General features: G+C 41.0%; 1 pseudogene; it reads left to right on the top strand.

Moving 5' to 3' along the window:
• The first annotated feature begins 3744 nt into the window (after nt 1-3744).
• LOC129068723 (cell cycle control protein 50A-like) lies at nt 3745-4717 on the top strand (annotated as a pseudogene).
• Nucleotides 4718-26089: the final 21372 nt, after the last annotated feature.

The following is a 26089-nucleotide window of genomic DNA, read 5'->3' as shown; positions in this document are numbered from 1 at the left end:
AAACCCACAGCCAAAATTGTACTCAGGGGGCAAAAACTTCAAGCCTTCTGTTTAAGATCAGCCTACAAGACAGGCATATCTGCTTTCACACTCTTTCTCACCATAGTACTGGAAGTCCTGGCCACTGCAATCAGACAAAAAGAAAAATAAAGATATCCAAATTGGAAAGAAAGAAGCAAAACTGTTATTATTTGTAGATGACATGATACTGCCTATAGAGAACCCTAAAGATTCCACAAAAAAACTACTGGAACTGACAAATAAATTCAATCAAGTAGCAGGATACAAAAGAAATATCCAAAAATCAGTTGCATTTTTATACACCAATAATGAACTCTGAGAAAGGGAAACCAAGAAAAGAATTCCATTTAGAATTGCATCAAAAAAATTGTTACCTAGGAATAAACTTAACCAAGGATGTTAAACACCCATATTCAGAAAATTGTAAGATACTGAAATAAGAAACTGAAGAAGACACAAATAAGGGGAAGTATATACCATTTTTGTGGAAAGAAAAAATTAACATCATAAAAATGTCAGTACTACCCAAAGCTATCTACAGATGCAATGCAATTCCAATAAAAAAACCAATGTCATATCTCACAGATATAAAACATATATTCCACAAATTTATTAGAACCAAAAAGAACCCGAATAGCCACAGCGATCTAGAGAAAAATAATTTACAAGTATCATGCTACCTCATATAAAACTATACTACAAGGCCATAGTAGTCAAAACAGCACAGTATTTTGCTGCTGTGGCTCAGTTTGTTGGATGTTGTCCCACAGACCAAAAGGTTGCCAGTTCAACTCCCAGTCAGGGCACACATCTGGGCTGCATCCTCAGCAGGAGTCATGTGCGAGGCAGCCAATCAATGTTTCCCTCACACACTGATGTTTCTCTTCCTCCTTTTCCCTCCCTCTAAAAAAAATAAATAAAAATTTTAAAAAACAACAACATGGTATTGGCACAAAAACAGGCATATAGATCAATGGAATAGAGAGCCCAGAAATCAATCCATGCCCTTATTGTCAAGTAGTATTTGAGAAAGGAGGCAAGAACATAATGGAGTAAAGACAGTCCCTTCAGTAAATGGTGTTGGGAAATTGGGCATGCAAGCAAGTGAGACTACACCACCAACTTACACCATACACAAAAATAAACCCAAAATAATTAAAAACTTTAATGTAAGTTGCAAAATCATAGAAACCCTAGAAGAAAACATAGGCACTAAAATTTCAGACATTTATCATAGCAATATTTTGGCAGATGTATCTCCTCAGGCAAGGGAAAGAAAGGAAAAAATATACAACTATATAAACAAAAAAGCTCTTGTAAAACAAAAGAAACCATTAACAGAATGAAAAGGGAACCCTGCTGAATGGGATAACATATTTGCCAATGATACAGCTGATAGGGGTTTAATGCCCAAAATGTACTTTTAAAACTTATACTACTCAACACCAAGAAGACAAACAACCCAATTAAAAATGGGCAAGAGACCCAAATAAACACTTCTCCAGAGAGGACATACAGATGGTAAATAAAATTAAGAAAAATACTCAATGTCACTTATCTTCAGAGAGATGCAAATTAAAACCACAATGAAATATCACCTCACACCTGTCCGAATGGCCATCATCTATAAATCAACACACGAGTGTTGGCGAGGATGGGGAGAAAACGGAATCTTCGTGCCCTGTTAATGGGAATGCAGACTAATGCAGCCACTGTGGAAAATAGTACGGGGTTTCCTCAAAAAAATAAAAATGGTCCTGACCAGTGTTGCTCAGTGGATTGGCCCTGGTTCCACAAAGCTAAGGGTCACCGGTTCGATTCCTGGTCAGGGCATGTGCCTGGGTTGTGGGTTAAGTCCCAGGTCGGGGGCACGGGAGAGGCAACCTATGGATGTTTCTCTCCTCCTCTTTCTCCCTCCCTTCCCCTCTCTCTAAAAGTATATAAATAAAATCTTTATTAAAAATGGAACTGCCCTTTGACCCAGTGATTCCACTTCTGAGAATATATCCAAAGGAACCTGAAACACTTAATTCCAAAGAATATGTGCACCCTTCTGGTCACTGCAGAGTAATTTACAATAACCAAGATCTTGAAACAGCAAAGAAGCTGTGGTACATCTGCATAATGGACTACTACTCCAGCGTTAAAAAGAAGGGACTCTTACCTTCTGTGAGAGCAGGGATGGACCTGGACATTAGTATGCTACGTGAAATAACCAGTCAGAGAAAGACTAAAACCATGTGATCACTTATATGTGGAATCAGATGAACAAAATTAACTGACCAACTAAGTAGAAACAGAGGCATGAATACAAGGACCAGACTGGCAGCTCTTAGAGGGAAGGGGGTTTGCAGGCGGGATGAAAGAAGGTGAAGCGCTTAAGCAAAGAAACAAAAGAGAAAACTAGAAGAAATCCAAGCAGAGAGAAATAAGAACGGAAAGAACAAAAGAGGGAGAAGGAGAAAAAAATTACGGGACGCGGTCAAAAGACCTAACTTTCCATGTCCTTCTGTCCAAGAAAAACAGGGAGAGACAGGAAGGGCAGGTACAATATTTGCAAAACGAATAATGAGAACCTACCCAGCGGCTGAAAACTTGCAACGCACAAATTCAGCAGGCTCAGCTCTCCCTCCAAAGCTTAATACAAAGATCAATATCATTAGCATATTATGGGCAATCTGCTAAAAATAAAAATTACAAGATACATTATCTTACTGGCTAACAACTAAGGCAGGTAGAAGACAAATAATTTCTTCACAATGGAAAAAAATTAAAACTTGTTGGTTTTCGTGCTATACTTCACATTTAAAAAAGACTATAACAGACATCGGTGAACTCTTGTGTTTACCTGGGAGGAAAACAATCTGGAAAGAAAACCATCAAAATGCTTGGTTTTAATTTGTATCGATATCACACTGTTGTATAATGTCCAAATTCCCCATAATGAGTTTTACTTTAATAACTACAGGGGGGAAGGGGAGGACAACTCACGATCATGTTGGTTTTCTCCCTTCTAATTATTTCCGTGGGGACGGACACCCCTCGGAGGACGGGCTTCAGCCCGGCTCTCACCTCTGCGCACCAACAGGGTTGCGGATTTTCGCAGCCACTTGCCCAGCAGCGGTGTGGCCTCGTGGGGGCTGAGATGCGCTCTCTCCGTGGGTCCGACTCTGGTGGCCCTTGGAGACCGCAGCCTGGGCGCTCCAGGATAGTAGATACACGCCCGCCCTGAGCCCCGGCCGCCGCGCCCGCCCCTCTCCGGCTGACACCGATCGCAGGTCTGGCAGGCGGTTGAGGGCGCCCGAGTCTCGGGCCCCGAGCGGGCGCTCTCCGCGGTCTCCGCTCTCCAGCCCCGCCCCCTCCCCGCGCGCCACGCCTCCCGCCGCCCCTTCCCTTATTCTGTTGAACCTGGAAGAAGCAGGAAAAACGAAGGAACTACGTAGGGAAGCGACCAAGACGTGCAGGAGGAAAGGGACTTACGCGATCCAGTCGCCACTTTTCCGTGACCTCGTGGCGCAATGGCCGCGCGTCTGATTCCACATCAGAAAGTTGCGTGTTGGAGTCACGTGGTTGCCCGTTTTTCTAGAACCAGTAAACCAAGAAGCTAGGTTGACCGTTTCTTGTAATTTCGCCCTTTCAAGGACATCCGGGGTTCACTGTCCTGAGTCCTGTACAACAGAGAAGTGAGAGGAATGAGCTTAGGCTGCGACCCTCCCATTCTCCATGTCACTAAGAACGATCTACCAAAAGAAAAAAGAAAAAAATACCCAACAACACATAAGCGAAGAGGTACAAGAGGAAAGTTTTTTGAAAAGAAAGAAAATCATTTTAAACACTAAAAAAACAAACAAAAAACAAACAAAAAAAACCTTCACAATAAAAGAAGTGCAAATTAAAAGTAAATTCAATGAGTTATTTTTAGGCTGTGAGACTGGTTAACCTCTAATCATTAATCATATTAAATTGCATTATTCACAGCCTTAAAGCTATGAAGAACAGGAATAGAAACCCAGGAACAGAAGTAATTAAAATACAAGAATATGTTTCACTCAGTCTCTGAACTTCACACTGGAACAGTCATTTGAGGGCAATGTGATTATGTATTTATATCAAAAGCATCGTCGTTATGTGAAATCTCCAGATGACAGCCGAATAAATGGAGGTCCTGGCGCTTTACTCAATCCCACTAAGGAATAAGAGCCTTATTAATGAAATGAAACCATTGTTCCTTGTGGAGCAATTGCCAACAGCATGTTTAATGAGACATGAGAATTGTTTCTGGTTGGCAGTAAATTTCATTTGATGTCTATTCCTTTGAAAAAGAAAGGAATTGCTTAGTGAACAGATAGAAATGTGAAATTCAGAAATCCCCCTGGAGAATCTCCCCTAGAAGAACGATTCAAAGGTACAACAAAGCCAGTAAACTGGGTGTAGCCAGTATACCCGCTGAATTCTGACCAAGATAATGAGTTCACAAAAGGGGATTTTCTTGCATGGGTGCATCCTGCAGCATTACCTACTGTTCCTAGTTTATGTCTTACAGAGAAGAAAAGTAATTTACATCCAATGTTACTCGCTGGACAATACTATTTGAATGTCACATAAAATTACCCTGTACATTCTTTTGATGGAAAAAAAATGGATGCTCTTAAGCACTATTTCATGCACAGGAGGAAAATTTCATGTGGGGGAATAGATCATTTCCCTTGAAGCTTACACTTCATGAGGTATGAATGAATACAGGTGAGATGGGCAAGCTGCTTCGCAGACCTTCATCTTCTGCCTCCACTGTAAACCAGATGTAAATGTTCAAAGGAGACTGTTTTCATTTGTGTGGTATTTAATATTCAGAAATTTGCTTCAGTATCAAAAATAGCTCAAGCTGTTTTTATTTTCCAGGTAAGTGTTTTGACTTAAGTACTAATATTACATTGCAGAAAGTTTGGAAAATGGTAACCTGCATTTTCCTCTATATTTTAGTTAATTTCTACGCATAGTCAAATATGTATGTGTATGTACCTTCTTTTTAGTTAATGCACCAATTGTTTTGATTGGTTTTCCTAAGACATTTTTTATTGGATTTATTGGGGTGACATTGGTTCACAAAACCATACAGGTTTCAATTGTACAACTCATGACAACATCATCTGCACACCGCATCGTGTGCCCATCTCCCCAAGCAAAATCTCTTTCCGTCTCCATTTATCCCCCCTTTGCCAACCTTCACCTACTCTACTCCCTTTCCCTCTGGCTGTCAACACCGTGTTGTCCATGTCTATGTGTTATATATAGAACTCCTCTTCCCCTCTAACAGCTGCCAGTCTGTTCCTAGCATTCATGCCTCTGTTTCTATTTTGTTTGTCAGTTTATTTTGTTCATTAGATTCTACATATAAGTGATTATATGGTACTTGTCTTTCTCTGACTGGCTTATTTCACTTAGCATACTAATCTCCAGGTCCATCCGTGCTGTCACAAAAGGTAAGATTTCTTTCTTTTTTACAACCAAATAGTATTCCATTATGTAAATGTACCACAGCTTTTTTGTCCACTCATTTACTGATGGGCACTCGGGTTGTTTCCAGATCTTGGCTATTGTAAATAATGCTGCTGTGAACATCGGGGTGCATACATTCTTTTAATTGGTTTCTCAAGATTCTTAGGATATATTCCCAAAGGTGGGTTTGTTGGGTCAAAAGGCAGTTCCATTTTTTAAATTTTTGAGGTACCTCCATACTGTTTTCCACAGTAGCTGCACCAATCTGCAGTCCCAGCAACAGTGCCCTAGGGTTCTCTTTTCTCCCCATCCGCACCTACATTTGTTGTTGGCTGATTTATCGATGATAGCCATTCTGACATGCGTGAGATGTTATGTCATTGTGTGTTTAACTTGCATCCCTCCGCCCTAGCTTGGTGACTCAGTTGGAAAAGGTTGATATCCTGTCAGGGCACATACCTAGGTTATGGGTTTAATCACTTGTCAGAGCGTGTATGGGAGTCAAGTGATCCTTGTTTCTCTCTCACATCGATGTTTCTCTCTCTCTCCCTGCATCACCTCAAGTGAGGATTAAAAAACATATTTTTAAGTTTAATTTGCATTTCTCTGATGATTATGGGCATTGAGCATTTTTTCATATGTCTGTTGGCCATCTGTATGTCCTCCTTGGAGAATTCTCTAATCCAGTCCTTTGCCCATTTTTTAACTGGGATGTCTGTTGTCTTGGTGTTGAGTAGAATACACTTTTAGTATATCTTGGAAGTTAACCAATATCAGATATATCATTGGCAAATATGTTTTCCCATAACAATGGGTTCCTTATCATTTTCTTAATGGTCTCTTTTGCTATGTGAAAGGCTTTTTAGGTTGATGTAGTTCCATTTGTTTATTTTTTTTCCTTTCCTTCTCTTGCCCAAGGAGATTTATTAACAAAAATATTGCTACGAGAAATGTCTGAAATATTATCACCTGTGTTTTCTTCTATGATTTTTACAGTTTCACAACTTACATTTAAGTCTTTAATCCATTTTGAGTTTATTCTTGTGTATGGTGTAAGTTGGTGGTCTACTTTTATGTTTTTGCATGTGTCTGTTTCAATTTTCCCAACACCACTTACTAAAGAGACTGTCTTTACTCCACTGCATATTCCTAATCTCCTTTGTCAAGTATTACTTGACCATAAAGGCATGGGTTGATTTCTGGGCTCTCTGTTCTGTTCTGTTCCTTTGATCTATGCACCTGTTCTTGCTCCAATGCCATGTTGTTTCGATTATTATGGCCTTGTAGTATAGTTTGATATCATGTATTGTGGTCCCTCCAGCTGTGTTCTTCTTTCTCAAGATTGCTGAGGCTATTTGGGATCTTTTATGGTTTCATATAAATTTTTGGAATATTTGTTCTAGATCTGTTAGATATGCCATGGGTGGTGGGTTTTTTTTTTAATATGAATTACATTGAATCTGTAGATTGCTTTGGATAGTATGGATATTTTAATTATGTTTATTTTGCCTAACCATGAACACAGTATGTGCTTCCATTTATCTGTTTCTTCCTCAATTTCTTTCTCCAGTATATTATAATTTTTCAAGTACAGGTCTTTTACATCCTTGGATAAAGTTATTCCTAGGTACCTTATTTTGTTGTTGTCATTGTAATAGTAAATGGGATTGTTTTCTTAGTTTCCTTTTCTGATAGTTTATTTTTGGTGTATAAAATTGCAACTTATTTCTAAATATTAAATCTTATATTGCTACTTTGCTATATTAATTCATTACATCTAGTAGTTTTCTAATGGAGTCTTGAGGATTTTCTATATACAGTATCATGCTATCAGTGAATAAGTTTTACTTCCTCCTTTCCAACTTGGATGGCTTTTATTTCTTCTTCTCTGATTGCCATGGCTAGGATTTCCAGTACTATCTTAATAATAGTGGTGAAAGCGGACATTCCTGTCTTGTTCCTGATCTTGAAATGCTTGTAGTTTTTGCCCCTTGGGTATGATGCTGGCAGTGGGTTGGACACACATGGCCTTTACTATGCTGAGGTTTTATCTCTCTATCGCCACTTTGCTGAGAGTTATCATAAATGGGTGCTGGATTTCATCAAATGATTTTCCTGCATCTATTGATATGATCATATGGTTTTTATCCTTAATTTTGTTTTTGTGATGTATCATATTTATTGATTTGTGAATATTGTACCACCCTTGCATCTCCGGATAAATCTCACTTGGTCATGGCAGATGATCTTTTAAATGTATTACTGGATCTGGTTTGCTATTGTTTTGTTGAGGCTTTTACATTGTATGTTCATCAGAGATATTGGCCTATAATTTTTTTCATTGTATTGTCTTTATCTGGTTTTGGAAATAGAATAATAGTAGCCCCATAAAATGAGCTTGGTAGTCTTCCCTCCTCTGGAATTTTTAGAATAGTTTGAGGAGGATAGGTGTCAGTTCTTTTTAGAATGTTTGGTAAAATTCACCTGTGAAGACATCCCTGGTCCAAGATATTTGTTTTCTGAGTGATTTTTTTTATTACTGCTTCAATTTCATTCATTGTGATTGGTCTATTCAGATTTTCTGATGCTTCCTGATTCATTTTTATAAAATTACATGATTCTAGGAATTTATTCATTTCATCCAGGTTGTCCAATTTGTTGGCATATAGTTGTTCATAGTATTCTCTTACAATATTTTATATTTCAGTTGTGTCGGTTGTTATTTCTCTTTTATTTTTGATTTTATGTATTTGGGTCTTCTCTTTTTTTTCCTTGGTGAGTCTAATTAAAGGTTTATTGACCTTGTTCATCTTTTCTAAAAACCAGCCCTTGGTTTCATTGATCTTTATATTATTTTTGTAATCTCTATGTTATTTATTTTGGCTCTAATCTTTATTATTTTCTTCCTTCTACTTACCCTGGGCTTTCCTTGTTTTTCTTTTTCTAGTTCTTTTAGGTGTAGAGTCAGATTGTTTGAGATTTTGCTTACTTTTTGAGGGAGGTCTGTAATCCTATGAGCTCCATTTCAGAACTGCTTCGCTGTCCCATAGGTTTTGTGTTGTCGTGTGTTCATTTTTGTTTATCTCTAGGCTTTTGATTTCTTCTTTGATCTCATTGTTAACCCATTCATTATTTAATAACATCTTATTTAGCTCCTGTATGTTCAAATATTTTTCCCTTTTTATTGTAATTGATATCTAGTTTTATACAATTGTGAGGCTGGTCCGATGGTAGTGGATTATCAAAGTTCAACTAAAGTTAGTGTATACAATTGTGGTCAGAGAAGATAATTGATATGATTTTAATCTCTTTGAATTTATGATGACTTATTTTGTGTCCTAACATGTGGTCTTTGGGAATGTTTGATGTGCACTTAAGAAGAATGTATATTCTACTGCTTTGGGATGAAATGGTCTGTAACTATCAATTAAATCCATCCAATCCAGTGTTGTGTTTAAGGACACTGTTCCTATGTTGATTTTTGTCTGGAAGATCTACCATTAATGACAGCGGGGTGTTAAAAATTCCCTACTATGAGTGTATTGCTGTCAGTCTCTCCCTTGCTGTTCACCAAGATTTTCTTTATCTATTTAGGTGCTCCTATGTTGGGTGCATATATGTTAACAAAGGTTATGTATCTTGTTTGATTACTCCCCTTAGTAATATGTAGTGACCTTTTTTGTCTCTTGTTCTGGCTTTTGTTTCGAAGTCTATTTTATCTGATATAATATTTAAACCCCACCTTTTTTTTGTTGTTGTTTCCATTTGAATGGAATATTTTTTCCATTCCTTCACTTTCTGTCCATGTGTATCTTTTGTTCTGAAGTAGTTCTCTTGTAGACAGCACTTATATAGGTCATATGGGTCTTGTTTTCTTATCCATTCAGTTACCCTTTGTCTTTTTATTAGAGATTTTAGTGCATTTACATTTATGGTTATTATTTATAGGTACTTATTTATTGCCTCTTTATTCTTTATGCCTATGTTATTTTTGACTCCTCCTCCTCTTTCCTAAAGTAGGCCCTTTAACATTTCTTACAATACTGGCTCGGTGATAATGAACTCCTTTAGTGTCTTTTTAACTGGGAAGCTCTATTTCACCTGCAATTTAAATGATAGCTTTGCTGGATAGAGTAGGCTTGGTTGTAGGTCCTTGCTTTCATCACTTTGCATATTTTGTGCCACTCCCTTCTGGCCTGAAGCGTGTCTGCTGATAAATCAGCTGACAGCCTTATGGGAGCTCCCGTGTAGGTAACTAACTGTCTCTCTCTTCCTGCTTTTTAGATTCTCTCTGTCTTTAACCTTTGCCTTTTTAATGATGATGTGTCTTTGTGTAAGTCTCTTTGGGTTTATCTTGATTGGGACTGCCTGCACTTCTTGAACTTGTGTGACTTTTTCCATCACCAGGCTTGGGAAGTTCTCAGTCATTATTTCTTCAAACAGGTTCTTGAATGGTCCCCTTTCCAAAGTTACACACTTCAGTCACTGTCTGAGACTCCACCAAGAGCCCCTCCAGAGAAAGAGCACCCCAAAGGTCCCTGCGGGGCGCAGCCAGCGCAGCCCTGTGCAGGCTGCGAGCACAGCAGAGTAGCGGCCCCAGGAGCTGAGGGCGCGGCAGCGCACTCCCCCGGCTGGCGCTGTGACAGGAGGGGGGCCCCACCCTGGGAAGGTGGCCTCTGGGTCTCTAGCGGACCCTTCTCTCCCAGCTGGACTGAAGCCCCACTGATTTTCACCACCAAAGCCATGCAGGCTCCTCCTCCTGTCTCTGTTGCTCTGGGCTGGGGATACCTGTGTGGGGTTGAGACCCCACACTCCTGGGGGGAGGGTGTTTTGCAGCCAAGACATCCCTTCAGCTTCTCAGCTGCCACACTTGGGTGCAGAAGCCAACCCTTTCCACCCCTCCACCCTTCTTACTAGTCTCTATGTGGCTTTTTATGTACATCTTTTGTTATGCTATTTCAGTTCAGCTAAACCTCAGTTGGTTATTCAGGTTGATTTTTCTATAATTAAACAACTGTGGGGTAGGATCAAAAAGTCACCTTACATCCTATCATCCCTTAAAAATATACTCAGATTGCTCATTTGCCCTCTCAGGGATGATGGAGATAAGAGTGGGGAAGAGTGTAAGGACAATCCCATGGCTTTTCTGGTCACTTTGTGATAAGAAATGCTCCCTGGGCTGTGATTACAACATTTATCGTGAGTCATAGGCAAGTGTCTGAAAATAAATTAAAGATGGAGCGCCTTCTCCCCTGGTCTTGCACTTCTAACTTTCCTTCCCTCTACTCGCCACCACCCCCCCGCCCCCGCCGCCACACACACACAGCTTGCTAAGTGTGTCTCTGACCCCTTCAGAGTGAGAGCAAGAGAGAGAGGGTAAACAAAGGCACAGGGAGAGCCTGCGTGGTCAGGAGTGCTGCCAGCAGGGACCCCACTCTGGGAATTGTGTGGAATTTTGAAAGGCTCATTCAGTGTTGAGGATCCTCTCCTGAATTTCGCCTAACCCTGGCATATACTTTATTTTTGCTGGTTGTTTTTCTTAGTCAACATCCAGGATTATCTTCTAGGAGATCTGATTGGGCCTTCAGGCAGCCCAGTGGATAGCACCTAAGAGGACCCCATGTGCACAGATCATGCCTTGACCACAGGAAGAATTCATGCATCTTTTGCCCTCAATTTTGTGCTCCAAAGGTGTGCGCACACCTTCTTTCAATTTAACCAGGAACAGGTAGCTAGTCAGGCTGCCCCTTAGTTTTTTCAGCAAAACGATACATCAGGCCACCTAGTCCCTGAACTCCAAGGGACACATATCAAGCTCCCCGGGTGGCCTGCTGAAGCCTCTCTTACTCGGTTTGAACTATGGGGCCAGCAACCTCCTCACTCCCTTTCATCTTGGAGCTCTTTCCAAAAGTTTAAAAATCCTCTTCAATCTCTGTGATGCTCTCCGTATGGGTGAAAGGCTTAACAATTACCAACGGTTTCTCGGCTGCTCCAATGGTTTTTTCTTGGCCAATTCTGGGTGGTGGGCTGCCTGCACCCTCCTTACCCAGGAGTCCAGGTAGTGCGGGAAGAGGGCCTTCAGGGACCTGCGCAGGGGAGGCCGACACAGCCGAGGGGCCGCCGAAGTCTTGGCCTCCGTCTCTGCAGATCAGGTCCAGGACACACGGGGGAGCCAAGGGGCACGTCCCTTGTGGAAAAACACCTCGGCATCCATCCACGGACAGATGGTTAATGTGAAAAATATTATTTTGTTACCTCAACGCAGACCACGTTAATGATACATTTAACAAAGGATTTTATCTATTTTTAGTTTTGTTTGTCCCCCACCCCCGTCAGCTTCATTGTGTAGCCAAGCCCTTGTAATTTTAAACCCCCTAGTACTTTTGGCAGCTAGAATGAAATAATTTAATTCTTAATTAAGATATAGGTATAGGTTTTAGTGAAATGTTTTCATTGCTTTGTCTGTCACATAACTTATAGCCAAAGATTAAAAAAGTATGTTGGTCATGTTCTAAAGGCCTACCTGTAAAGCAAGTACCAGGAGAAATGTTTAAATGTATACTTTGCTTGAGATAATAGAAAAATAGAGCCAGTTAAGTACAACACAACGATAGTTTAAACAACAGGTATAATCATAAGATGTCTAGTTTCTGCTTTAAAGCTAATTCACTGACACACAAGTATGAGGTATTTCACAGAATCTCAGTTCTTCGACCCAGCACCCCGTGTTCTCACAATAAGATTTTGTGTTGCTGATGGACTGTTTCTTTGTTAAGTATGAGGAAATAACTTCAGGACCACAGGGCAACTTATAAATTTATTTTGCAGAAAAAAGGAATGTCTTCAAGGTCGCTACAACCAGCTGCTGACACCCAGGGGTCTGATGCAAACAAAAAAGAGTTACCTGTGAGTAAAGGAACACAGCCTTCTCTCTCCGTTCCCGGAAGCTCCGCCCTCCCCTTCCCTCCAACTCCCTGGCAGCACAAAAACTCCCTACTTTTGCTTTCTGGGGGATGCTTTTGGGACATCTTGCTCCCCTATCCTCTTGCCTCAGCCCAATCCAATAAACCTTTCTCTACCTCCTAGCACATCAGGTACATGTTTTGACCTCCTAGCACATCAGGTACATGAATCTGAACTTTGGGAGGTGATTCTGCAACAATTTTGGTGCAACTGAAAAATCACTGAGCAAAGATCTTAACAACAATTTTGGTTGAATGCTTGGCCAATGTGGTTCAGTGCCATAATAAGAAGCAGGGTAAACTCAATCAAGTGTTTGAACCTGAGGCGCAAAAGAGGAGGAAAAAAACCCTAAAAATTGTATTCACTCAGACTATGTTCATGGAGGTTGTAAATCCATTTGCTCATCTAATCCTCAAAGCAAACCTGATGCTTAGGGATTAGCCACCCACCCCCTTACAACTGAGGAGAACTACGGCTCAGAGATGATTCACATTATAACAGAATTCAATGGCTGAACTTATTACATGGCTAGAATTAGAACCTCATGCTGCCTTCTTCTAAGTTCAAATCCCTAAGCATGTTTGTCTTCAGGGATACACATCAGACTAGGTTATAGTACCTGGGTTTTACCTCTCAAATCCATTATCTCGGATCCCTCCCCGCTGTTATAACCTCCTTCCAGCGTGTTCCCACAGTCGCCCTCCGTGCCTGGTTGTCTTAGCGCGCGGGAACTCAGGGTACTGAATCCACTTCTCATGTATGAGACCCCAGGTGACCGCCCAGTTCCCAGTTTTAACGTATACAGTCATCCCCCTTTATCTGGGGGGGACACATTCCAACAGCCCCAGTGGATCCCTGAAACCAAGGATAGTGTCAAACCCTATGTATACCGTGTTTTTTCCTATATGCCATAACTATGATAAAGTTTCATTTACAAATTACATACAGTAAGAAATGAAAAACTTAATATAGATGAGTTATGATAATGTGCTGTAATTAAACTTATGTGAATGTGGTCTCTCTCAAAACATCTTACTTTACGGCAGTCACCTTTTCACTTTAATTTAAAAACAAGCACTTTACATCTTCCCGCTGGCACATCTGAATGGCCAGCATCGCTACTCTTGCTCTTTGGGGCCATTATGAAGTACAATATGGGTGACCTGAACCCAGGCACTGAGAAAGCATGACCGGCCTCTGATGACCGAGAGGGGACCTGAGTGACTAACAGGCAGGGGTCACATACAGCGTGGACTGGCTGGACAAAGGGATGGACGATTCACACCCCCTGGGACAGTGAGACATTTCATCACGTTACCCAGAACAGTGCACAATTTAAATTTTATGAACTGTTTATTTCTGGCATTTTCCATTATATAGTTTCAGGCTGCCATCGATTGCAGGTAACTGAAACTGTGAAAAGTGAAACCGCAGGCGAGGACACTGCTGTGCACACCAAGACCAACAATTGCCCTGTCCCTCCCACCTTTCACCTCGTCGGCTGGTCCCAAGCCAGTCCCACTGAGCCCAGTTGCCTGCGTCTCCCACGGCCTCTGACCCGCACGGGCCAGGCTCGTTGCCCTGCTCTACGCACGGACTCGCAAACCTCTCGGTGTCTCTCACGCACATCAGGTGATCCCAACCGCAAAGTTCATTAAATCAATGGGCTCCGTGAATATCTCCAACGTGCTCCCTGTATTCTCAGGTTCATGTATTCTCATCTCCCCCCAAACGTTTTCACTACACAGATGAAGTAGACAATTTGACAAAATGTCTCCATTCATTACCATAAAATCTACAGATTTTCCTGCAATCATAGCTTTGTTTGCGCCTTTCCTCATTAAAACTGAAGTCATGTCTGCCCCTAGCTAAGTTTGATTTTTCTAATTTATTCCTAAATTCCTTGATTCCTAAAGTCATTGATTATCAATTAAATCTGTTATCAGCAACCTCTCCGTCACTCCTCCACCTGCTTTCCCTTCTTGAACTCACTAAATATCTTTGATCTTGAACATTCCTCTGCGTGTCTTTATACAGCTCCAGCCCCGTCTCTTTCTTCCTCTTTGTAAGGAAACTAAATGTTCAGTCCCATTTCCTCACATCTCCAGCCTCTGACTTTCTAGTATCACTGATCATCTCCTCATATGCAAATCTTGCCGTGATAACCACGATCATTCCATGAATATGTCCTGTGAACCTTGGTCTTCATTTACTTGGGTCTTCATTTAAGAGGCTCTCTCTCCCGCCCTGGTGGGCAGAAATCCTGCTACTTTTCACAGTGTTATGTTGTTTGGGTTCCTTTCCCAATTCTGGTGCCGTAGGCTGGGAAGCCCAGCTTGGGGTTTAGACCCCACACTTCTCAGGGGGAACCCCCGGCCCCAGCTACTGAAATATTCCCCTGTGGGAGCCCAGCCAGCCCTCGCTCCTCCTCTGCTCTCCCCACCAGTCACGTTGTGGTGATGTGGCTTCTTCTGTCTGTTCCTGGATATAAGAATTCTCTCCAACTAGTGTTCAGTTGGTTATTCAAGATGATTTTTCTATAATTTAGTTGTAATTCCAGTTTGGTCCTGTGGGAGGAGGTTAGTGCAGCTTCCACTTACTCCTCATCATCTTGGGTCTCATCGATCTTCATTTACTTGGACACAAAGAATAATTAGACCATGACCTCCTTTTCAGACTATTTTTCCTAGGGTCTTCTGATGTCTCAGGCTCCTGACTGTCTTCAAACTATTGTGCCTACTTCTTGCCAGTGTCCTTTGCAAGGTCCTCCGCAAAATACTGATTGAAACATCCCAAGGCTCAGTTCCAGCCCCTGTGCTCTCCTTTGACTACATACTGTCTTGGAAATCTTGTGCATTTCTTTCATTGCTTCAGTTTCTTTCATTGTGGTGAAAATGCCTGAAGGTTCATGTCTACTTATTGTGTGATCACTTCATAAGAGATATAAAGGTTGAATCACTATGTTATACACCTGAAACTAATATAATGTTGCATCTCAACTATAATTTTTAAAATAAATAAAAGTCAAAACTCATTCTACTTCCAAGTGCTACAGGAAGTTAAAACACAGAGTCAGGCACAAATAATGCCCCTTTTTATTACAAAATCTTTTATTACAAAATCATAAGCATGTAATTCTGTAATGTAACAATGTCATACTCAAGCACACCATTTGACATTTTAGGTAAATTGTTCGAATTAAAACTATAAATTATTACACCCATATTATTACCTTACCAACCACACTCAAGCAGGTGTTACCTCTGCTAGACCCCATCTATCTCAAATTGAAGCCTAGAACTTCCTCCTCAAATAAAAATTACTTTTCTTCTTGTCTCCAATCTCAAACAATAGCTCTACTAGAAATCCAGTAAGTAGTCTTTAACCTCTCAAACTACACAAATACAATCAAGCATTGCTGTTATTTCTATTACAAGCAGGTAATTTCCACACCAACACCCACAAAATGCTCCCACCCTGTAGTTCTAATGCTATGTCAGTTTAAACCTCAATTCCTTAGATGGTACAATCATTGGTATTGAAATTTAAAAGATAATGTTTCAATTCCAAGCACTGATCACAAATTTGCTGAGCTCTTTTCCACATAAGGAAGTAGACTTGGTATGTAATTTTTCACACCACCAGTTACAAATGGGGTCTTGCAGGAGAGAAAGCTATATTAATGAACAATTATTTAAAATTGTCGCTGGATCATGAGAAAATGTATAACATGTCACTTGTCTCAAGTGAAATGAGATAAAGTAAGAATTATATTTTAAAAATATTATTGATGAGTTTTTTATCATTAAAGTCAGGAGAGTAAATGTATGATATAATAAATTCAGTTTTAATTTAATTCAGTATAAATTAAATTTTTCGAAAAGGATTTTTAGGCCCTGCTGCATATCTCAGCTGGTTAGAGCATCATCTATCTGGATACCACAAGTTTGTGAATTTGATCCCCAGTCAGGGCACATATGAGAATCAACTGATGAATGCATAATGGGTGAACCAACAAATCTGTTTCTCTCCCTCTCTCTAAAATAATAATAATAATAACCCAGCTCTAAAAAGAAAGGATTTTTAACATTCCTACTTTGCAATTTTTCAATCTGTTTTCAAATACTTTGAAGTTAAAGGGAAAATGAAACCTTAAAATGTTTGATGAAAGCATACTCTGGGAGCGCTCTTTTCCCCTTTCACTTCGGGCTCACATCACGTGGGAGGGAACCCGTGTTTTGTCCAGAGCTCTCACCACTGCCGGCATTTCTGCTCTCTCTGAATTTTACAAAATGCTTCCTCACATTATGGACACGACGTTCGAACGCCTCAATGAATAGCTATTGTTGTAAAATAAATCTTGATAAAATATTACATGAGAAGGTAAAAAATAAAACACACGAACATTTCAGAAAATGGAAGCTGCTGCTGCAGCGGAGTTAGCTTTTTAAGAAAACGTCCCTCCAGAAGCTGGGGACAAAGCTCGCTCAGCCCACGGGCTTTAGACATCAAGCATTTTCCTGGTGAATCAGAAAGGGTGACTCGCGCGCCCTTTAGTGGCCGAGGGGAGCAGCGCAGGGAATTTTGCGCTCACTCTGGTGGCCTTGTGCCCTCTGCTGGCTACCTACTGAATCATTGAAAAAGAATTTTCCATTTCATCTAGATATGTTCACAGTATTCTTTTTTTCTTAATGAAACTATTCATAACCATATTTATTTTTTACAAGAAGAAAACTTCATTTTGAAAGCAAAAATGTCTGCTGAAACAAATGTTTGACCATCCACGTGAAGGTTCAGAAGTTAATAAAAGGGTCCACCATAAACAACCTCACAGTTCTACAGCCTTCTCATTGCACAAATCCCTATTTCACCCCCATACTGGTCTTACAAGAGGGTGTCAGAAGAGGTTAGCGATTCAATAATCATTTTAGAGTTGGAATCTAACAGAAATCAGAGTACTTCATCCCAAACCAGCAGAATATACATTCTTTTCAAGTGCACGTTGAATGTTTTCTAGAGTAGACCACATGTTAGGACACAAAACAAGTCTCAATAAATTTAAGATGAAATCATAGCAAGCACCATCGCTGACCATAATGCTGTGAAACCAGCAGTCAACCACAAGAAGAACACTGAAAAACACAAAGACATGAAAGTTAAATAACATGTTAATAAACAATAAATGGGTTAACATTGAGATCAAGGAAGACATCAAAAGATGTTTTGAAACAAATGAAAATAAGAATACAACCCAAAATCTGTGGGACACAGAGAAAGCAGTCCTAAAAGAGAAATTCATAGTGTTACAGGCCTGCCTCAAGAAACAAGAAAACACTCATATACACTATCTGATTTATACTTAAAGGAATTTGAAAGAGAAAAACAAACAAAACTCAAAGTGAGTAGAAGGAAGGAAATAATAAAGATCAGAGCAGATAGAAACAAAATAGAGTCTTAAAAAAAAAACAAACACAAAAGATCAATGAATCCAAGAGCTGGTTCTTTAAAAAATAAACAAGATTCATAAACTTTTAGATAGATTCATCAAGAAAAGAGAACCCAAATAAATAAAATCAGAATTGAAAAAGGAGAAGTAACAACTGACACCAAGAAATACAAGGAATTGTAAGAAAATATTATGAGCAATTATATGCCAACAAATTGGACAATCTGTAAAAAAAAGGATAAATTCCTAGAAACATACAATCTTCCAGAACTGACCCAAGAAAAATCAGAGAATCTGAATAGACAGATTACAACTAGTGAAATAAAGCAGTAATAAAAAGAAAACATCCCCAAAAAAACAACAGACAAAAGCCCTGGACCAGATGTCTTCACAGGTGAATTTAGCAAACATTCAGAGATCTAACACCTCTCCTCAAGCCATTCCAAGAAATTCAGCAGGATGTAAGACTCCCAAGCTCATGTTATGAGGCCAAAATTATCCTAATTCCAAAACCAGATAAAGGCACTACAAGGAAAGAAAATTATAGGCCAATATCTCTGATGAACACAGATGCTAAAATCCTCAACAACATTGAGCAAACTAAATACAGCAATAAATCAAAAAGATGATATGCCATGATCAAGTGGGATATATTCCTAGGAGGCAATGTTTGTACAATATCCAAAAATTATTAACTTGATACACCATATAAACAAAATGAAGGATAAAAACCCCATGATCATATAAGTAGATGCAAAAGAAAGCAAAAATTTGCAAACAATCCAGTACTCAGTTATGATTTTAAAAACTCAGCAAAGTGGGAATAGAGGGAACATAGCTCAATGTAATAAAGGCCATATATGACAGAACCACAGTCAACATGACACTCAATGGCCCTGCTGGATCGCTTAGTTGGTCTTTGCAGTTTTTTCCCCTTGACTAATACCATACGATCTCTCCTTAAGATCGCAAACAAGGCAGGGATGTGCACTTTGGCCACTCTTGTTCAACATAGGGACATAAGTCCTAGCCATAGCAATAAGAGAAGAAGAGGAAATAAAAGGCATCCAAATTGGAAAGGAAGAAGTAAAACTGTCATTCTTTGCAGATGACATGATACTGTATGCAGAGAATCCTAAAGATTCCACAAAAAAAACTACTGGAACTGATAAATGATTTAAATAAAGTAGCAGAATACAAAATTGACATCCAGAAATCAGCTACATTTTTATATGCCAATAATCAACTTTCAGAAGGGGGAAATTAAGAAAACAATCCCATTCACAATTGATTGAAAAAGAATAAAATACCTAGGAATAAATTTAACCAAGAATGTATAAGACCTGTACTCAGAAAATTATAAGACACTGAAGAAAAAAATTGAAGAAGATACAAAAAGTGGAAGCATATATCATGTTCATGGAGAGGAAGAATGAACATCATTAAAATGTCCATACTACCCAAAGCAATATACAGATTCAACTCAATTCCTATTAAGATACAAATGGCGTATTTCAAAGAACTAGAACAAATATTCCAAAAGTCTATATGGAACCACAAAAGACCCCAAATAACAAAGCAGTCTTGAGAAGGAAGAACAAAAGTGGAGAAATCATGCTATCTAATATCAAACTATACTACAAGGCCATAGCAATCAAAACACCATGGTGCTGAAATAAACGTAAACACAGGTTCTCCCCTTTGTCAAATATTAATTGACTATAAAGACATGGGTTTATTTCTGGGCTCTCTATTCTATACATTATATGTATATTACTGTATAGTCTTAAATGTTGAATAGAGTCATATTGTCAATATTTTACTTTATAGCTTCTGGGTTTGAATATTTTACTTCAGGGTGAGAAAAATATTATTTTGTATTTTCCCCTAAAACTCCTTTGATTTTACATATTGATTTTTAACTCACCAGAGTATTTTTTGTATAATGTGTGAGATAGGGCTCTATATTTGTTTTATTTCATGTAATAGTGGTCCACGCACCTTAGTTGTTGAATAAGCCTTATTTTACCTATTGATTTGAAGTATCAATTTAATCATATATTACATTGTTAGACAGATATATACATGTGTTTCTAGAATGCTCATTTCATTTCATTGACCTACTTGATTATTTCTGTGCTGGTGTCATGTTGTTTTAATTGCTGAGACTTTAAAATGCATTTGAATTGTTTAATATAATGGATCTTGACATTTAAAAAATAAGATCAATCTGAATTATTTTTAAAAAAATAAAGAAAGAAAGAAAGGAGGAGCTTCTACCTTTTGCGACAACATGGATGGAACTGGAGAATATTATGTTAAGTGAAATAAGCCAGTCAGTGAAAAACAATTATCATATGATCTCACCTATAAGTGGAATCTGTTAAAAAAAATAAACTAATGAATGAAATAAACCACAGGCATGGAAACATGGAGCAGACTGAAAGTGACCAGAGGGGATGTGGAAGGAGGACAATGGTGGAAAGAAGGGGAAGGGACTAGACAAAGAACATGTATGAATGACCCCATGGACATGGGCAACAGAGTGGGAATTGACTGTGGGAGAGGGGGGTGGGGTGGGATGGGTGGAGGAGGACAAAGGGGGAAAAACTGAGACAACTGTAATAGAATAAACATGATTTTAAAAATAAAGGAAAAAATTTTTTAAAGGGGGAAAAAAGCAGCAAGAGAAAAGCTGAGAATTACCTACAAAAGAGTTCTCATAAGATTGTCAGTTGATTTCTCAAAAGAAAATTTACAGGTTAGAAGAGACTGGCAAGAAGTATTCAAAGTGATGAAACTCAAGGACCTACATCCTAGATGACTCTACCCAGCAAAGCTATCATTTAGAATCAAAGGGCAGATAAAGTGCTTCCCAGACAAGGTAAAGCTAAAAGAAGTTCATCATCACCAGGCCATTATTACATGCATGGTTAACAGGACTTATCTAACAAAAAGACGATCAAAACTATAAGCATTAAATGGCAACAAACTCACAACTATCAACAGTTTAATCTAAAAAACAAACTAAGCAAACAAGCAAAACAGGAACAGAATCATAGGTATGGAGATCATTTGGAGGGTCGTCAGCTGGGAGGGGGAAGGGAGAGAATGGGGGAAAAGATGCAGGGGTTAAGAAACATAATTGGTAGGTACAAAATAGACAGGGGGATGTTAGGAATACTATAGGAAATGGAGAAGCCAAAGAACTTACATGCACGACCCATGGACATGAACTAAGACAGGGGATTGCTGGAGTTAATTGAGGTACTGGGCAGAGGGAGGCAAAAGGGTAAAAATTGGGATAACTGTAATAACATAATCAATAAAATATATTTTCAAATGAAATGTATATATTAAAGGGGGGAAAAGAAAAAAATTTACCCTGCAAGCTTTACTCCCTATTATTTAGATTACTTTTAATATTTCTCGAAATTGTTTTCTCACTTTATCCATAAAGTGTTCGCATATATACCATCTTATTCATGTGCTTCTAGGTTCCTATTTTTGTTTTCCTTCTGTAACATTTTCTTCAGATTGAAATTTCCTCCCCCAGGAAAAGGTAAAGAATCAAAACAATATTGAAGTATCAAGGAATGCACTAACAAAATATTATGCAATGTAAAGTTTGCAAAAATAAGGACAGTTCAAAGAATACTAACATAATCTTTGCCCAGATTCACCTATTTTTAACATTTTTCTCCATTTTCTTTATTACCTGTGTCTGCATAACTTCCCCTTTCTCAGAATGTAGATGCACACACAGACACAAGTTTACAAACAGAAATTTTTTTTCTGAATTGTTTGAATTGTCTGAGGTTAGGTTACATATGTCATGACCGTTTACTACTAAATATTCCCAAGGGTTCTTCAGAAATCCCAAGGGTTCTTCTTCACATAATCACAGTACTGTTACCAACTCCTGCAACTTTAAAGTTGATATGATACTTTCATCTATTCTACTGTCCCCTGTGTAATTTTTCTTTTTTTTTTAAGACTTTATTTACTTATTTTTAGACAGAGGGGAAGGGAGGGAGAAAAAGAGGGAGAGAAACATCACTGTGTGGTTGCATTTCATGCACCCCCTACTGGGGACCTGGCCTGCAACCCAGGCCTGTGCCCTGACTGGGAATCAACTGATGACCCTTTGGTTCACAGACTGGCACTCGGTCCACTGAGCCACACCAGCAAGGGCCGCTTGTGTAATTTTTCAGATGACCCCAATGTCCTTTCTTCCCTCAATTACAGAATGTGCTCTATAGTCAGTTATGTTGTTTAATTACAAAGCACCTTTATCTCCTTCAATCTGGAGTGTCTTCACAGCTTTTCTTTGTAGTTTATTATAGTGGCATTTTACTAGTATGCAGATTTCAGCCAGGATCCATCTCTGACCCTTCCGGAGTGGAAAGCAGCCTATGTAATTAGCTTGTAACCAAGGGGCTTGATGGGCTCCTAGGCTGGTGCCCTGGCAGGTGCTGCGCATCATTCTCTCCTGCTGGTAGGCTGACTGTTCGCAGCCGCAACAGTTTCATCGTCCTCGGTGAATGGGGATTGTGGAGATACACTCATGCGAAGCCTCCACTGCTGCCCGCACGGGCACTCTGTCCGTGAGTGCATTGTGACAGCACTGGGGTGGCTAATGAAAGAGATTTGCTGACGACAACTGGACAGGTCTTCCTGTCTACTGGGTGGTTTAGTGCTTCTTGTGTAGTGGATCCCCTCTGGTGAGCACTGACATGTGGTACAAAGATTGTCACATTCCAAACCCTTCTCATGGATTTATCGACTCGCCTCTCCCACCCCCACACCTCGTCATCTCCAGTCCTCCAATCTTCTAGCTCTTGAGTAACCATCCAAGCCAGACATCATTGCCCGCGAGCCCACGTATATCCTTACTTCTGTCTGCTCCTCTCACCACAGAAAATGGAGGACAAGGCGCACCAACAGAAGCTCTGCCCGTTGGAGCAGTCTTCTCATCGGTGCCCTTCAAGGCCCCCATCGCAGCATAACACAGGAGCGCTCTATGTTCGGTCAGCACCCACGTCGCGAGCCAACTCTTCCATGAACCAAGTTGGGCTTTTCCTTCCTTCATTGCCTGTAGTAAATGGACCACCACAACCTGGGTCATAGACGTACACTGAGAGAGCGGTGCTGGTGCGTCATCGGTGGGCAACATGAAGGTCTGGACCACCTGTCTGCCCAGCTGACTTGTACGCTTTGGTAGTATTCGTGCCCTGTATCGACCTCGTATCTTCTATTCTGTATTCTGTTGCTTTGACTTCTGGGACCTTCCTGACTCTGGAGAGACTGTCCTTCCCAGAGATAGTAAACAACTCCTATAGATAGGAAGCAACATGTTTTTCAAAGGAAAACCAGCCAGTCCAGAGCCTGCACCCCCACCTCCTTCTTTATCTCTCCACACCATCGCCCGCCTGTCCTGATCGCCCCGGCCTGGCCCCAGACCCCCAGGAACAGCTTCTGCTCCAGGGAGTGCACCTAAATTATCCACACTAGCCAACACTGAACCCACTTCCCCTGCCTCCCCTGCTCCTTCCCATAGAAACCACAGCAAAGGCTCTTATTTCAGATTCCCCCCCACCTCCTGACCAACCCTGGCACTTCTTTCTGTGGTCCCCATGGCATGGTCTGACCCCCCTTTTCTTAGGGTCTGTGAGTATTACCTATGTTAAAGCATCGCCAAACTCAGATAAGCCACTTCCATCCTTTTTCCGGATTACTCCCAGGCCCACCAATGCTTACGACGTGGCAGGTCTGACAGATCATCGTTCACGATGAACAGTTCACATGATGTCCCGTGGTCACACCCAGAGTCGTGCCAGTAGGTGATTCTGAATGAGGAATCGTTCTCTGTTGAAGGTGGCAAGACCTCATTCCATGGCTCGGGGGAGCTGTGCTGTGCTTCTCACAGTGGGGCTGGTCATCATGGCCATGTGGTCTCTTTTCCGGACCAGATGCTGGGTCATACGGCCCAAGGGCAGGGCTGCTTGTACTGCAGCCTGGGCCGGCTACCAAACCTTTTCCTGCTCCACTCAGAGCGGACAGGCTCCATGGAGTAGAGGAGCTGAATCAGCGTGTCAAGTTGAAATAGTCCACCGTCAGAACCCACAGGGCCCTATCAAGTATCATCCTTCTTTTGTAAGAAATGGGGGAGATGCAATAGCTCCTCCTTTCCATTGGAGGGAATTGCAGACCTGCCCCATACCACTCTGGACCCCTGAAATTTTACTGCTGTGGCAGCCCCTGAACTCTGTAGTATTAGCTCCATCATCTGTAGGTATTTTTTTAAAAAAAAAGATTCTATTTATTTTTAGAGCGAGGAAGAGATGGACAAAGAGAGGAAGAAAAACATCAATGTGTGGTTGCATTTCCCGCGAGGACTTGGCCTGCAACCCAGGCATGTGCCCTACACTGGGAATTGAACTGGAGACCCTTTGGTTCGCATGCCGGTGCTCAGTTCACTGAGCCACACCAGCCAAGGATATAATCTGTAGTTATAACCAAGTTTTACCAAGACCTCCAACATGCTTGGCACTCTCACTTATCAGGGACATGAACACGTTTGCCAGGTCAGTGGCTGAACACCATAGATTTAATGCTGCCTAAATCTGTTCTAGCAAAGCAATTGGAGGGACATTTTTTACTTTTATAGCAATCCACTATCATTCTCCAAGACTCACCTCTTTTTTGCAAGCACTTGACTGTTGAATAAATGTCGCTGTGCTGAGGACCACCACCCTTCACCCCTTAGGTCATTAAGAGGGGCACGAATCTCTACCACTCCCTCTGGGATGAGATGCTCTTTAAAAAATATATTTATTTATTTATTTATTTATTTATTTATTTATTTATTTTCAGAGGGGAAGAGAGGGAGAAAGAGAGGAAGAGTAATATCAATGTGTGGCTGCATTTCATGTGCCCCCTACTGGGGACCTGGCCTGCAACCCAGACCTGTACCCTGACTGGGACTCGAACCAGTGACTCCTTGGTTCACAGGCTGGCACTCAGTCCACTAAGCCATACTAACCAGAATGTAATGCTCTTTTTTTGGTTTACATCTTAACCAGGGGTGGAGTAGTGAGGCAGTTTCATGGCATTCCACTTGGCCTTCCACATTTTGATAGCTCTTACCTTACAGGCTGGTGAAACAATTTGACCTGCCAACCAAAAGTATATTTATTCCAATTGTATGTTCAAGGTCTTGGGAAACTACCGCTAGATGTCACAGTGCATCTTGCCAACCTGCCGAGAAACAGAACTCTACTTACTACCTGCCTCTCATGTTCTTCTGTGCTAACATGGAGGCCATCAAGATGCTTCAGGCCCTGAAATGCAGCCTGGAACCTTGGGGGTCTCCCCCTCTCCCGGTGCAGCCATAGGTTGCTCTGGGGGCGGCCTGGAGAATCATCCCGCATGTGCGCGATGCCGTGTGGCCGGGGGCCCTCCCTCGGGCAGTTTGGCTTCTGCTTCAGTCAGCGGGTCGTGGGTCTGAAAGCTGACGAGGGTCTGGAAATGGGGCAAAAGGTTGTGACGTTTGATTAACCACCACCTCTCGATCATCCATCCTTTGTTTCACTTGATTGTAGAGGTTGCGCCCCACCCATGCTGTCTGCCCACGCGCTGTGTCTGCAGACACGTCCTCTTCTGTTCATGGTCTCCGTAGTTCTCTGAAGATCAGTGCTCCCTCCACTCTCCCACTTTGCTCTCACTGCTCCTCAGGCTCAGCGAGCTTGCCCTGGCTCTGAGGGCTCAGCGCCGCCCTCAGGGAGCCCCGTTCTGCAGCAGTCCCCTGCCGTCAGCCCCAGCCTGCAGAGGACAGCCGCCGCTGCTGCACTTCTCGCCGACAGAGTCCGTGCCTCAGCAGAAGGTCTTCCAAGCCTTCCAGTGACACATGGCTGATTCGCTTTCCAGCCTTACATGCCATACGCTGCCTGTTCTTGGGTGCTCACTTCCCTGAGCCTTTTAACCCCTTCTTTCACCATTTGCCAAGAATTCCTGGCATTGTGCTCAGTGTGGGGCCACCTATTTCTCCAAGCTTCCAAAAGTGCTTGCAATGTATTAGCGCTATCTCCTGGCATCCGTGCCTGTGTGATTAAACCCTTCTCCCTGAGTACACTCCTCCTCACTTAGCTCCCCAGCACACAA

This window comes from Pteronotus mesoamericanus, unplaced genomic scaffold (genome assembly GCF_021234165.1).
Source record: "Pteronotus mesoamericanus isolate MK-2021 breed Mesoamerican mustached bat unplaced genomic scaffold, CSHL_Meso_final contig_22, whole genome shotgun sequence".
Taxonomy (NCBI): domain Eukaryota; kingdom Metazoa; phylum Chordata; class Mammalia; order Chiroptera; family Mormoopidae; genus Pteronotus; species Pteronotus mesoamericanus.
The sequence above is the reverse complement of the archived record's forward strand: the minus strand, read 5'-3'. Positions and strand labels throughout refer to the sequence as shown.